Source organism: Somniosus microcephalus, chromosome 4 (assembly GCF_052327205.1).
Source record: "Somniosus microcephalus isolate GS21.2 chromosome 4, FLI_Smic_1.0, whole genome shotgun sequence".
Taxonomy (NCBI): Eukaryota; Metazoa; Chordata; class Chondrichthyes; order Squaliformes; family Somniosidae; genus Somniosus; species Somniosus microcephalus.
The window spans coordinates 345,525,029-345,539,562 of NC_140990.1; positions in this window are offsets into that span (position 1 = coordinate 345,525,029).

Genomic DNA, 14,534 nt, shown 5'->3' on the forward strand with positions numbered 1-14,534 from the left:
GATTCTGATGTCTCTGGAGTGGGACTGTGAACTTGTAATCATCTGACTCAGAGGCGAGGGTGCTACCAACTGAGCCACTGGCTGACACAACCAAATGTGAAAATACTTAACTGGAAGAGGGCTAATTTCAGAGAGTTAAAAAGGGTTCTGGCAGGTGGATTGGAATCAAAAATTGGTAGGCAAAACAGTAATTGAACAATGGAAGGACTTCAAAGAGGAGATAGTTCAGATACAGAGTAGACACATTCCCACAAGTGGGAAAGGAAGGGCATCCACAGCTAGAGCTCCCTGGAAGATTAAAGACAGAGATTCAAATTCAACAGAAAAATTGATAATTGTAAGGTTCATAATATAGTAGAGAATCAAGCTGAATACTGAAAGTACAGAGACCTAAAAAGGGAATAAGAGGGGCAAAGAGAGAGCATGAGAATAGATTAGCAGCTAACATAAAAGGGAACCAAAATGTCTTTTATAAACATATAAATAGTAAAAGGGTAGTCGAAGGAAGGGTAGGGCCGATTAGGAACCAAAAAGGAGATCTTCTTGTGGAGACAGAGGGCATGGCTGAGGTACTCAATGAGGACTCTGCACCTGTCTTCACTAGAGAGGGGGAGAGGGATCAACCGAGCAATTACTGGCCAGCCAGCCTAACGTCAGTGCTGGGGAAGCCTTTAAAGACAATACTCCAAAACAAAATTAATTGTCACTTAGAAAATTATGGACTAATAAATTAAAGTCAGTTAAAGGCAAATCATGTTTGACCAGTATTTATTGCCCATCCCTTGTTGCCCTTGAGAAGGTGGTGGTGAGCCGCCTTCTTGAACCGCTGCAGTCCGTGTGGTGAGGGTACTCCCACAGTGCTGTTAGGGAGGGAGTTCCAGGATTTTGACCCAGCGACGATGAAGGATCGGCGATATACTTCCACGTCAGGATGGTGTGTGACTTGGAGGGGAACTTGGAGGTGGTGGTGTTCCCATGAGTCTGCTGCCCTTTTCCTTCTAGGTGGTAGAGGTCGCGGGTTTGGGAGGTGCTGCCGAAGAAGCCTTGGCGAGTTGCTGCAGTGCATCTTGTAGATGGTACACACTGCAGACATGGTACACCGGTGGTGGAGGGAGTGAATGTTTAAGGTGGTGGATGGGGTGCCAATCAAGCGGGCTGCTTTGTCCGGATGGTGTCTGTTGTGTATGTCCCTTTAAGAGAATAACTGGTCTCAGACTGCAGTACCGGCAGTGACCATCCCTGTATAAAAGGCCCTGGCAGGCTTCTGTAGTTTCAGTTTCCAGACTGTCTCCATTCAGTAAAGACTTGTTAAACCAACTCCTGCATTCCGTGTCTCCATTAACACACGGATTTAATACTGGCGACGAGTAAGAAACGAACTTACCTGCAACTCGGCAGCACCTCAGACGACGTTATTGAAGGTCGAAGCCAGAAAGAAAAAAAAAAAATCCAAAGAAACTCGAGAAACGGGCGTCGACCGTGGGCAACCGCCCTCCAAATCATCGGATTGAAAACTTGCAGGGGAGACTGTCAAGAGCCAGGCTTGGTTCCCCAGTCTGTGGTTTCCCAGCTAATCGGGCTGGTGGCAGGTAGTGCACTGATCCTTCCTGGGCTGCGGCGGGCTAGAGCTCGATCGCGTGGCTCTGTAACGGGGCCGGGCAGCAAGTCGGGAAGCAAAGAGAGAGAGAGAGGGTGGAGCACACAGGGCGCGGCCAGTGATTCGCAGCCGGGCAGCGTTCGGACCTAAGAAGAGGGAGGGAAGTGTCCCAGAGGGTCCGCTCCACGACGGGAATGGTTAAAAATAAAAATACCGCGGAGAGCGGCGTTGACAGCAGCGGCAGCGGTGGGAAGGCACGGGAGGCGCCATCTTAACTCGGCGGGGAAGAAGGAAAAGCGCGGGAGGCGCCATTTTGATCCATCGGGGACTAAGGAAAAGCGCGGGAGACGCCATCTTAGATTTTCAAGATGCCAAAGACTGGCGATATCACTGCCTTCGATAATGCAATAGAAGACTGGACCACGTATGTGGAAAGAGTCGAGGTATATTGCGAGGCAAACAAAATAGCCGAGGGGAAAAAGGCATCGGTATTGCTAAATTTAATGGGCGCAAGAACGTACGGCCTATTGCGGGACCTGATTACTCCAGCCAGACCGAAGGCGAAGAGTTTTAACGAAATTGTTGCTATCCTACAGGAACACCTAAATCCTACACCGCTGCTGATAGCAGAAAGATTTAAATTCCACAGGAGAAATCAGCATAAAAATGAGAGCAATGCTGATTACCTTACGGAACTATGCAAGCTATCAAAGCACTGCCAGTTCGGAGCAGGACTGGCAGATACCTTACGGGACAAATTTGCCTGTGGACTCCTGAGTGAAGGAACCCTGAAGAGGTTACTCTCAGAGAAACAGCTGACGCTAGATAAGGCTTTCAGCGTGGCAGTATCGTACGAAGCAGCAGCAAGGGGAGCTGCGGAAATACAACAAAAGCCCCAGGAATACGGCACCCACAAAATGACACGGGGATTTGCAAAATGTTATCGCTGCGGCAGAACAAACCATGACCAGAAGGACTGCTGGTCCAAGGACAAAATATGCAGGCAATGCGGAAAGATGGGACACATTGCACGAGTTTGCAGGTCTGAGAAGAAGACCAACGACAATAAAAAGGCTACTAAGGAACCGTACAGGAAAGTACAAAAGATGACGGACAGTAGTCCCGAAGACCAGATGAGCGATAGTGAATCCGGGAACAAGAGACTAAGCTGTCTCAAACTTCACAACATAATCGCAAAAGAGGATCACCGAACCATTTGGGTCGCCCTCACGATAGCAGGGTCTCAAGTCAAAATGGAATTGGATACAGGATCAGCTCTAACCGTCATGAAGCGACGAGACTACGAGCGGCTATTCTCACACATACCCTTGAGAGAGACATCCATTGTCTTGAGGACGTATACGGGGCAAAAAGTATACCCCAGAGGAAAAATAAGGGTGCCTGTCGAATACAACGGCAAGAAAATACGGAAATTGTATCTCTACATTCTGCAAGATGGTGGACCACCGTTATTGGGACGTGAATGGATCAGAAAGATAAGTTTAGACTGGCACTCCATTCAGGCACTGACGGTGGCTGGTAAAAAGGATGACGACGTCACTCCTGGACGATTGTCAACAATCTTAGCTGACGCCAAAGAGGTATTTCAACAAGAACTGGGCACTCTTAAAGGCGTAACCGCCTCGATAAAAATAGAGGAGAATGCCATTCCCAAGTTTTTCAAAGCAAGACCGGTACCATATGCAATTCGCCCAGCCGTCGAGGCAGAGCTGGAGAATCTGGAGAATGCAGGCGTGTTATCTAAGGTAGACTGAAGTGAGTGGGGGACACCCATCGCTCCTGTCATGAAGAAAACGTTAAACAATAAGTCTGAGGAGCCAAGGAAGGTTCGCATCTGTGGGGACTTCAAGGTGACAGTGAACCCAGTCCTTCACACAGTACAATATCCTCTTCCAAGGATAGAAGATATCTTCGCCTCACTATCCGGAGGGAAGCGTTTTACAAAAATTGAGCTAGCGCAAGCATATTTGCAGATGGAGGTTGAAGAATCCTCTAGGAAGTATCTCACGATAAACACTCACAAAGGTCTTTACCAGTATAATCGACTGGTATTCGGAGTAGCATCAGCTCCGGCGATATGGCAAAGAGCGATGGAACAAGTCCTGCAAGGGATTCCAAGGACTCAGTGTTACTTGGACGACATCCTAGTGACAGGTGAAGATGACAGTGAACACCTTGCCAACCTAGAGCAGGTGCTCACTAGACTTCGTGAACATGGGCTATGAGCCAATCGCCCCAAGTGCGAGTTTTTTAAGAAACAGGTATCGTATTGTGGCCACGTGATTGATGAAGATGGGTTGCATAAGTCCCCTGACAAAATTGAAGCAGTAGTTAAGGCTCCAGCGCCTGAAAATGTGTCACAGCTGAGGTCATTCCTCGGATTGGTGAATTACTACCATAAGTTTTTGCCGAATTTGTCCACAATTCTGCATCCACTGAACGCCCTACTACGAACGGGAGTAGCATAGAAATGGAGCAATGAATGTAAGCGGGCCTTTCAGAAGAGTAAGGACCTAATCACTTCAAGAGAAGTATTGGCTCACTACAACCCATCACTACCGATAAGATTGGCGTGTGATGCGTCTCCCTACGGCATTGGGGCGGTACTGTCACATAAATCCCTTGATGGTTCTGCGAGGCTGATAGCTTTTGCGTCACGCTCGTTAACTTCAGCCGAGCGTAACTACGCCCAGATTGACAGAGAGGCCCTCGGCCTGGTGTGGGGGGTGAAGAAGTTCAATCACTACCTGCACGGTCAGAAATTTACTCTACTAACTGATCATCAACCTCTCGTCTCCATTTTCAACCCTCAGAAGGGCGTACCGATAATGACGGCACAACGGCTACAGAGGTGGTCCCTTTTCCTAGGGGCACACCAATATGACATTGAGTACAAAGGAACTAAACAGCATGGGAATGCTGATGGATTGTCGCGCCTACCGTTGCCGACGGTGGAAGAAGAACTGGCAGTGGATCCAGTGGAGTTACTCCACTCGACTATTGTCGAATGTCTTCCTGTGATGAATGCAAACATAGAAAAGGAAACACGAAATGACCCGACACTCTTCTGGGTCTATGATTTAACGGTGAAGGGATGGCCAGCACATGGCGAACCACTGCTGCCAGCATTCTCGCCGAGAAGAGAACAGCTGTCAGTGTGCAGAGGAACCTTGATGTGTGGATCCAGAGTAGTAATTCCACCCAAATTGAAGGATAGAGTGCTCAATGAGCTTCATGAGGGTCATCTGGGAGGGGTAAAAATGAAGAACTTAGCCAGAGCGTTTGTGTGGTGGCCGGGAATCGATAGAGAAATCGAAGAGATGACCAAGAGCTGTACAGGATGCCAGAAGGTCCAAAACGCCCCACCACAAGCCCCTCTACATCCATGGGAGTGGCCCTCATCTCCATGGCAAAGGGTGCACATTGATTTTGCTGGTCCCTTTATGGACTCGATGTTTTTAATTGCGGTGGATGCACATTCAAAGTGGCCAGAGGTAATAAAAATGTCCTCAACCACCACAGAAAAAACTATCACAGTCTTACGAACCATATTCGCCAGGAATGGGCTGCCTGAACAGATTTGCTCTGACAATGGACCACAGTTTGTGTTTGAAGAGTTCTGGAGGTTCTTAAAGAACAATGGTGTTAAGCATTACACATCCGCCCCATATCATCCAGCCACTAATGGATTGGCCGAGAGGTTTGTTCAAACATTCAAGAAGGCTATCAAGGCAATGTGTAATGAAGATATACCCCTACAACACAAGGTGGATAACTCCTTGTTTGCCTACCGGAATGCTACACATGCGGTTACCAACCAAACTCCAGCCATGATGTTCTTCAATCGAAGATTACGATGCCGCCTGGATTTGGTTAAGCCAAACGTCAGAAGAGATGTGGAGAACAGGCAGTTTCAGAATATGAATGAAAGGCCGACCAGGAGTTTTAAGATAGGTCAATCAGTTTTGGCCCGGGACTACCACACAGAGAAATGGCAGCCAGGAACGATCTGTACACGGCAAGGACCTCTAATGTATACCGTGGACGTTGGAGAAAGCATTGTAAGATGCCATGCTGACCAGATTCTAGAGTCACTGGAAAACCTCAACTCCACACCACGATCTGATACACCTGGCGATGAAACCGAAGTACCAATTGCATCTACCGCAGAATCGGTGCTATTGGAAGCAGACGAACCAAACAACGACATTGATCCCGACTCAACCTTGCCAGAAGAACCTGATATCCCAAAGAGGCGTTATCCAGACAGAATCAGGAAGCCTCCTCAAAGACTGAACTTATAATTGCTTAACTTCAACTAATGTATCTAGCAACCGTAATTGTAATTGTAATTAGTTATTATTTAGTTGTTAAATGAATGTTATGTACTGTTTATCTAAAAGGGGAGGAATTGTTGTGTATGTCCTTTTAAGGGAATAACTGGTCTCAGACTGCAGTACCGGCAGTGACCATCCCTGTGTAAAAGGCCCTGGCAGGCTTCTGTAGTTTCAGTTTCCAGACTGTCTCCATTCAGTAAAGACTTGTTAAACCAACTCCTGCATTCCGTGTCTCCATTAACACACGGATTTAATAGTGTCGAGCTCCTTGAGTGTTGTTGGAGCTGCACTCATCCAGGCAAGTGGAGAATGTTCCATCACACTCCTTACTTGTGCCTCGGAAAAGATTTGGGGAGTCAGGAGGTGAGACACCCGCCAAAGAATACCTAGCCTCTGACCTGCTCTTGTTGCCACAGTATTCATGTGGCTGGTCCAGTTAAGTTTCTGGTCAATATGACCCCCCCAGGATGTTGGTAGTGGGGGATTCGGCGATGGTAATGCCGTTGAATGTCAAGGGGCAGTGGTTAGACTCTTGCTTGTTGGAGATAGTCATTGCCTGGCACTTGTGTGGTGCAAATGTTACCTGCCACTTATCAGCCCAAGCCTGAATGTCGTCCAGGTCTTGTTGCATGCGGGCACGGACTGCTTCATTATCTGAGGAGTTGCGAATGACACTTGATTGAATTCTTTGATGAAGTGACAGGGAAATCCCAAATCTGCGACCTCTACCACCTAGAATGAAAAGGGCAGCCAGCGCATGGGAACATCACAAGTTCCACTCCAAGTCACATACCATCCTGACTTCGGAAATATATCGCCATTCCTTCACCATCGCTGGGTCAAAATCCTGGCACTCCCTACCTAGCAGCACTGTGGGAGTACCTTCACCACATGGACTGCAGCGGTTCAAGAAGACACCTCGCCACCACCTTCTCAAGGGCAATTAGGGGTGGGCAATAAATGCTGGCCTTGCCAGCGATGCCCACATCCCTTGAATGAGTTAAAAAAAAAGGGTTGTTGTGGGAACATAGGAACATAGGAACAGGAGGAGGCCATTCAACCCCTCGAGCCTGTTCCGCCATTCAATGAGATCATGGCTGATCTGCGACCTAACTCCATATACCCGCCTTTCCCCATATCCCTTAATACCTTTGGTTAACAAAAAGTTATCAATCTCGGATTTAAAATTAACAATTGATCGAGCATCAATTTCTGTTTGAGGAAGAGTTCCAAACTTCTACCACCCTTTGTGTGTAGAAGTGTTTCCTAATTTCACTCATGAAAGGTCTGGCTGTAATTTTTAGACTATGTCCCCTAGTTCTAGACTCCCCAACCAGTGGAAATAGTTTCTCTCTATCCACCCTACCTGTTCCCCTTAATATCCTGAAAGCTTCAATCAGATCACCCCTTAACCTTCTAAGTTATAGAGAATACAACCCTAGTTTGTGTAATCTCTCCTCGTAATTTAACCCTTGAAGTCCGGGTATCATTCTGGTAAACCTACGCTGCACTCCCTCCAAGGCCGATATATCCTTCCTAAGGTGTGGTGCCCAGAACTGCTCCCAGTGCTCCAGGTGTGGTCTAACCAGGGCTTTGTACAGCTGCAGAATAACTTCTACCCCCTTGTACTCTAGTCCTCTTGATATAAAGGCCAGCATTCCATTAGCCTTTTTCATTATTTTCTGTGCCTGCTCATGACATTTTAATGATCGATGTCCCTGGTCCCCCAAGTCTCTTTGAACATCCACTGTTTTTAGCTTTCAGAAAGTACCCTGTTCTATCCTTTTTAGATCCAAAGTGGATGGCCTCACATTTGCCGACATTGAAATCCATTTGCCAGTTTTGCCCGTTCACTTACTCTGTCGATATCCCTGTGTAATTTTATGCTTCCATCTACACTGCCTACACTGCTGCCTATCTTTGTGTCATCGGCAAATTTGGATATATGACATTCTATGCCATCATCTAAGTCATTAATAAATATTGTGAATAGTTGAGGCCCCAACACAGATCCCTGCGGGACACCACTAGTCACATCCTGTCAATTTGAGTACCTACCCATTATCCCCACTCTCTGTCTCCTGCCGCTCAGCCAATCTCCTAGCCAAGTCAATAATTTGCCCTCAATTCCATGGGCTTCCACCTTAGATAACAGTCTCTTGTGTGGGACTTTATCAAATGCCTCTGGAAGTCCATATAAATAACATCCATAGACATTCCACTGTCCACTACTTTAGTTACCTCTTCAAAGAATTCAATCAGGGTTGTCAGGCATGACCTACCTTTCACAAATCTATGCTGGCTCTCACTGATCAACTGAAAATTTTCAAGGTGTTCAATCACCCTATCCTTAATTATAGACTCTAGCAATTTCCCCACAACAGATGTTAGGCTCACTGGTCTATAATTCCCTGGTTTCCCTCACTCGCATTCTTAAAAAGTGGAGTGACATGCGCAATTTTCCAAACTAAAGGAATGGTTCCTGAATTGAGAGAACTTTGGAAGATTATAGTTAAGGCATCTGCAAAGTGCTCACCTACTTCCTTTAAAACCCTGGGATGGAAACCATCTGGTCCCCGAGACCGGAGAGGCAGCGGACCTGCGAGGGATCACCAGAGGCGGCAGAGGTACTTAAACAGCAGCCCGAGGCAGCGAGGCCCAGAGCCCCGAGACCGGAGAGGCAGCGGACCTGCGCGGGATCACCAGAGGCGGCAGAGGTACTTAAACAGCAGCCCGAGGCAGCGAGGCCCAGAGCCCCGAGGCCGGAGAGGCAGCGGACCTGCGAGGGATCACCAGAGGCGGCAGAGGTACTTAAACAGCAGCCCGAGGCAGCGAGGCCCAGAGCCCCGAGGCCGGAGAGGCAGCAGACCTGTGAGGGGTCACCAGAGGCGGCAGAGGTACTTAAACAGCAGCCCGAGGCAGCGAGGCCCAGAGCCCCGAGACCGGAGAGGCAGCGGACCTGTGAGGGATCACCAGAGGCGGCAGAGGTACTTAAACAGCAGCCCGAGGCAGCGAGGCCCAGAGCCCCGAGACCGGAGAGGCAGCAGACCTGTGAGGGATCACCAGAGGCGGCAGAGGTACTTAAACAGCAGCCCGAGGCAGCGAGGCCCAGAGCCCCGAGACCGGAGAGGCAGCGGACCTGCGAGGGATCACCAGAGGCGGCAGAGGTACTTAAACAGCAGCCCGAGGCAGCGAGGCCCAGAGCCCCGAGACCGGAGAGGCAGCGGACCTGCGAGGGATCACCAGAGGCGGCAGAGGTACTTAAACAGCAGCCCGAGGCAGCGAGGCCCAGAGCCCCGAGACCGGAGAGGCAGCGGACCTGCGAGGGATCACCAATACAGGTTCCGGGAGAGAGGTAAAAAGTAATCCAAGTGTGACGTCACCAGGAAGCAGGTAAGTGATTGGTTGGTGAGTATTTCTTTTATTACAAGCTTAAATTCTGCGGTTTATATTTTCTTGGGTCTCTGTGGTGTAGTGGGGACAGTTGGTAAATAAGCACCCTAGAGTATATCTTTAACTGGCGGTATTGAATTAATTTAAATTAATTAAAGGGGTAAGTTATGCCAGGAGAGCCCAGCCCCGTGTTGTGCTCCTCTTGCTCTATGTGGGAATTCAGGGACTCTGCCGGTGTCCCTGATGACCACGTGTGCCAGAAATGCATCCAGCTGCAGCTGCTAACGGGCCGTATTGAGGCGCTGGAGCTGCGGATGGATGGGTTGTGGAGCATTCATGATGCTGAGAGGGTCGTGGATTACACGTTTGATGAGTTGGTCACGCCGCAGGGTAGGGCTGCACAGGCAGAAAGGAAATGGGTGACCACCAGGTGGAGCAGTAGAAGCAGGCAAGTAGTGCAGAAGACCCCTCTGGCCATCACCCTTTCAAACAGGTATACCAATTTGGATATTGTTGAGGGGGATGACACACCAGGGGAAGGCAACAGCAGCCAACTTCCTGGCACCGGGGGTGTTGCTGCTGCTCAGGAAGGGAGGAAAAAGAGTGGGAGAGCAATAGTGGTAGGGGATTCTATCGTAAGGGGAACAGATAGACGGTTCTGTGGCCGTAGACGTGACTCCAGGATGGTTTGTTGCCTCCCTGGTGCCAGGGTCAAGGATGTCACTGAACGGCTGCAGGGCATTCTGAAAGGGGAGGGTGAACAGGCAGAGGTCGTGGTTCACATTGGGACCAACGACATAGGTAGGAAGAGGGATGAGGTCCTGCAACAAGAATTTAGGGAGCTAGGTAGCAGATTAAAGAGCAGCACCTTAAAGGTTGTAATCTCTGGATTACAACCGGTGCCACGTGCTAGTGAGTATAGGAATAGGAGGATAGAGCAGATGAATGCGTGGTTAAAGAGTTGGTGCAGGAGGGAGGGCTTTAGTTTCCTGGATCACTGGGCCTGCTTCTGGGAAAGGTGGGACTTGTACAAGTCGGACGGGTTGCACCTGAACCAGAGCGGGACAAATATCCTTGCGGGGAGGTTTGCTAGCACTGTTCGGGGGGGTTTAAACTAAAATGGCAGGGGGTTGGGAGCCTGAGCAGGGGGACAGAGGAAAGGAAAACAGGGATAAAAGCAAAAGATAGGAAGGAGAAAAACAAAAGTGGCAGTCAGAGAAATCAACGGTTTAAATCAAACGTGGCCACAGTAAATAATAATTCTAATAGGTCTAAGAGCGTTAAAAAAACAAGCCTGAAGGCTTTGTGTCTTAATGCGAGGAGCATTTGTAATAAGGTGGATGAATTGGCTGCGCAAATAGAGGTAAACGAATACGATTTGGTTGGGATTACAGAAACGTGGCTCAAGGATGGCCAAGACTGGGAACTCAACATCCAGGGGTATTCGATATTCAGGAAAGATAGGCAAAAAGGAAAGGGAGGTGGGGTAGCATTACTGGTTAAAGAAGGGATTAATACAATTGTAATGAAGGATATTAGCTCTGATGATGTGGAATCTGTATGGGTAGAATTGAGAAATACTAAGGGGAAAAAAACATTAGTGGGAGTGGTATATAGACCTCCAAACAGTAAGGTGAAGGTTGGGGATGGCATTAAAAGGGAAATTAAAGAAGCGTGCAATAAGGGCACAGCAGTCATCATGGGTGACTTTAATCTACATATAGATTGGGCCAACCAAATTAGTAACAATACTGTGGAGGAGGAATTCCTGGAGTGTTTACGGGATGGTTTCCTGGACCAATATGTCGAGGAACCAACCAGAGATCAGGCCGTCTTAGACTGGGTATTATGTAACGAGAACGGATTAATTAGCAATCTTGTTGTACGAGGCCCCTTGGGTCGGAGCGATCATAATATGATCGAATTCTTCATTAAGATGGAGAATGAAGTAGTTGACTCAGAGACAAGGGCCCTCAATTTAAATAAAGGAAACTATGAATGCCTGAGGAGCGAGTTGGGTAGGATTGAGTGGGGAATGGCGCTCAAAGGGTTGACAGTGGATAGGCAATGGCAAACATTCAAAGACCGAATGGGTGAACTACAGAATTTGTTCATCCCAGTTTGGCATAAAAATAAAACAGAAAAGGTGACTCAACCGTGGCTAACAAGGGAAATTAGGGATAGCATAAGATCCAAGGAGAGGACATATAAATTGGCCAGAAAAAGCAATAATCCTGAGGATTGGGAGCAGTTTAGGAGTCAACAAAGGAGGACAAAGGGATTAATTAAGAAAGGGGAAATAGAATATGAGAGTAAGCTAGCAGGGAACATAAAAACTGACTGTAAAAGCTTTTATAGATATGTGAAGAGAAAAAGAGAGTGAAGTCAAGCATAGGTCCCTTACAGTCAGAATCAGGGGAATTTATAATGGGAAACAAGAAAATGGCAGACCAACTAAATACATACTTTGGTTCTGTCTTCACAAAGGAGGACACAAATAACCTCCCAGAGATGCTGGGGAACATAGGGTCTGATGAAAGAGAGGAACTGAAAGAAATCAGTATTTGTAGGAAAATGGTGTTAGGAAAATTGATGGGACGGAAGGCCGATAAATCCCTAGGGCCTGATGGTCTACATCCCAGGGTACTTAAGGAAGTGGCCCTAGAGATAGTAGATGCATTACTGGTCATCTTCCAGAACTCTATAGACTCTGGAACGGTACCCATGGATTGGAGGGTAGCTAATGTTACCCCACTATTCAAAAAAGGTGGTAGAGAAAAAGTGGGGAATTATAGACCGGTAAGCCTGACATCGGTAGTGGGGAAAATGCTAGTCTATTATAAAAGATGTAATAGCAGAGCACTTGGAAAGCAGTGACAGGATCGGACAAAGTCAACATGGATTTACAAAAGGTAAATCATGCTTGACTAATCTACTGGAATTTTTTGAGGATGTAACTGGTAAAATAGATAAGGGAGAACCAGTGGATGTGGTGTATTTGGACTTTCAGAAGGCTTTCGATAAGGTCCCACACAAGAGATTAGCGTGCAAAATTAAGGCACATGGGATTGGGTGCAAGGTATTGACTTGGATAGAGAACTGGTTGGCGGACAGAAGGCAAAGAGTTGGAATAAATGTGTCGTTTTCCGAGTGGCAGGCAGTGACTAGTGGGGTACCGCAAGGATCGGTCCTAGGACCCCAGCTGTTCACAATATATATTAATAATCTGGACGAGGGAATTGGATGTAATATCTCCAAATTTGCAGACGACACAAAGCTGGGCGGGAGGGTAAGCTGCGAGGAGGATGTCGGGAAACTCCAGTACGATTTGGACAGGTTGGGTGATTGGGCAGAAGCATGGCAAATGCACTATAATGTGGATAAATGTGAGGTTATCCACTTTGGTGGCAAAAACAGGAAGGCAGATTATTATTTAAATGGCAATAGATTGGGAGAAGGGGAAGTGCAAAGAGACCTGGATGTTATTGTGCACCAGTCGCTGAAGGTAAGCATGCAGGTGCAGCAGGCGGTTAAGAAGGCAAATGGTATGCTGGCCTTCGTAGCAAGAGGGTTCGAGTACAGGAAGAAGGATGTCTTGCTACAGTTGTACAGGGCCTTGGTGAGACCGCACCTTGAGTATTGTGTGCAGTTTTGGTCACCTTACCTGAGGAAGGACGTTCTTGCCATGGAGGGAGTGCAGCGAAGATTCACCAGGCTGATACCTGGGATGGCAGGAATGACGTATGAGGAGAGATTGTGTCGACTGGGCTTATACTCACTGGAGTTTAGAAGATTGAGAGGGGATCTCATCGAAACCTATAAAATTCTGTCAGGTCTGGACAGATTAGATGCAGGAAGGATGTTTCGGATGGCCGGGGGGTCCAGAACCAGGGGTCATAGTCTAAGGATAAGGGGTAAGCCATTTAGGACTGAAATGAGGAGGAACTTCTTCACCCAGAGAGTGGTGAACCTGTGGAATTCTCTGCCAGTGGAGGCCAGTTCATTAAATATATTCAAGAAAGAGTTGGATATATTCCTTGAGGCTAAAGGGATCAAGGGATATGGGGAGAAGGCAGGGACAGGGTACTGAATTTGGATGATCAGCCATGATCTCATTGAATGGCGGAGCAGGCTCGAAGGGCCAAATGGCCTACTTCTGCTCCTATCTTCTATGTTTCTATGTTTCTATAAATGGGTGGGTAGAGTCCATGATAGGGTAGAGTGTACATGGGCTGCGGGAGGAGATTAAATGGGTGGGTAGTGTCCATGATAGGGTAGAGTGTACATGGGCTGTGGGAGGAGATTAAATGGGTGGGTAGAGCCCATGATAGGGTAGAGTGTACATGAGCTGTGGGAGGAGATTAAATTGCTGGGTAGAGTCCATGATAGGGTAGAGTGTACATAGGCTGTGGGAGGAGATTAAATGGGTGGGTAGAGTCCATGATAGGGGAGAGTGTACATGGGCTGTGGGAGGAGATTAAATGGGTGGGTAGAGCCCATGATCGGGGAGAGTGTACATGGGCTGTGGGAGGAGATTAAATGGGTGGGTAGTGCCCATGATAGGGTAGAGTGTACATGGGCTATGGGAGGAGATTAAATGGGTGGGTAGTGTCCATGATAGGGTAGAGTGTACATGAGCTGTGGGAGGAGATTAAATTGCTGGGTAGAGTCCATGATAGGGTAGAGTGTACATAGGCTGTGGGAGGAGATTAAATGGGTGGGTAGAGTCCATGACAGGGGAGAGTGTCCATGGGGTGTGGGAGGAGTTTAAATGGGTGGGTAGAGTCCATGATAGGGGAGAGTGTACATTGGCTGTGGGAAGAGATTGAATGGGTGGTTAGAGTCCATGATGGGGGAGAGTGTACATGGGCTGTGGGAGGAGATTAAATGGGTGGGTAGAGTCCATGATAGGGTAGAGTGTACATGGGCTGTGGGAGGAGATTAAATGGGTGGGTAGAGCCCATGATAGGGTAGAGTGTACATGAGCTGTGGGAGGAGATTAAATTGCTGGGTAGAGTCCATGATAGGGTAGAGTGTACATAGGCTGTGGGAGGAGATTAAATGGGTGGGTAGAGTCCATGATAGGGGAGAGTGTACATGGGCTGTGGGAGGAGATTAAATGGGTGGGTAGTGTCCATGATAGGGTAGAGTGTACATGAGCTGTGGGAGGAGATTAAATTGCTGGG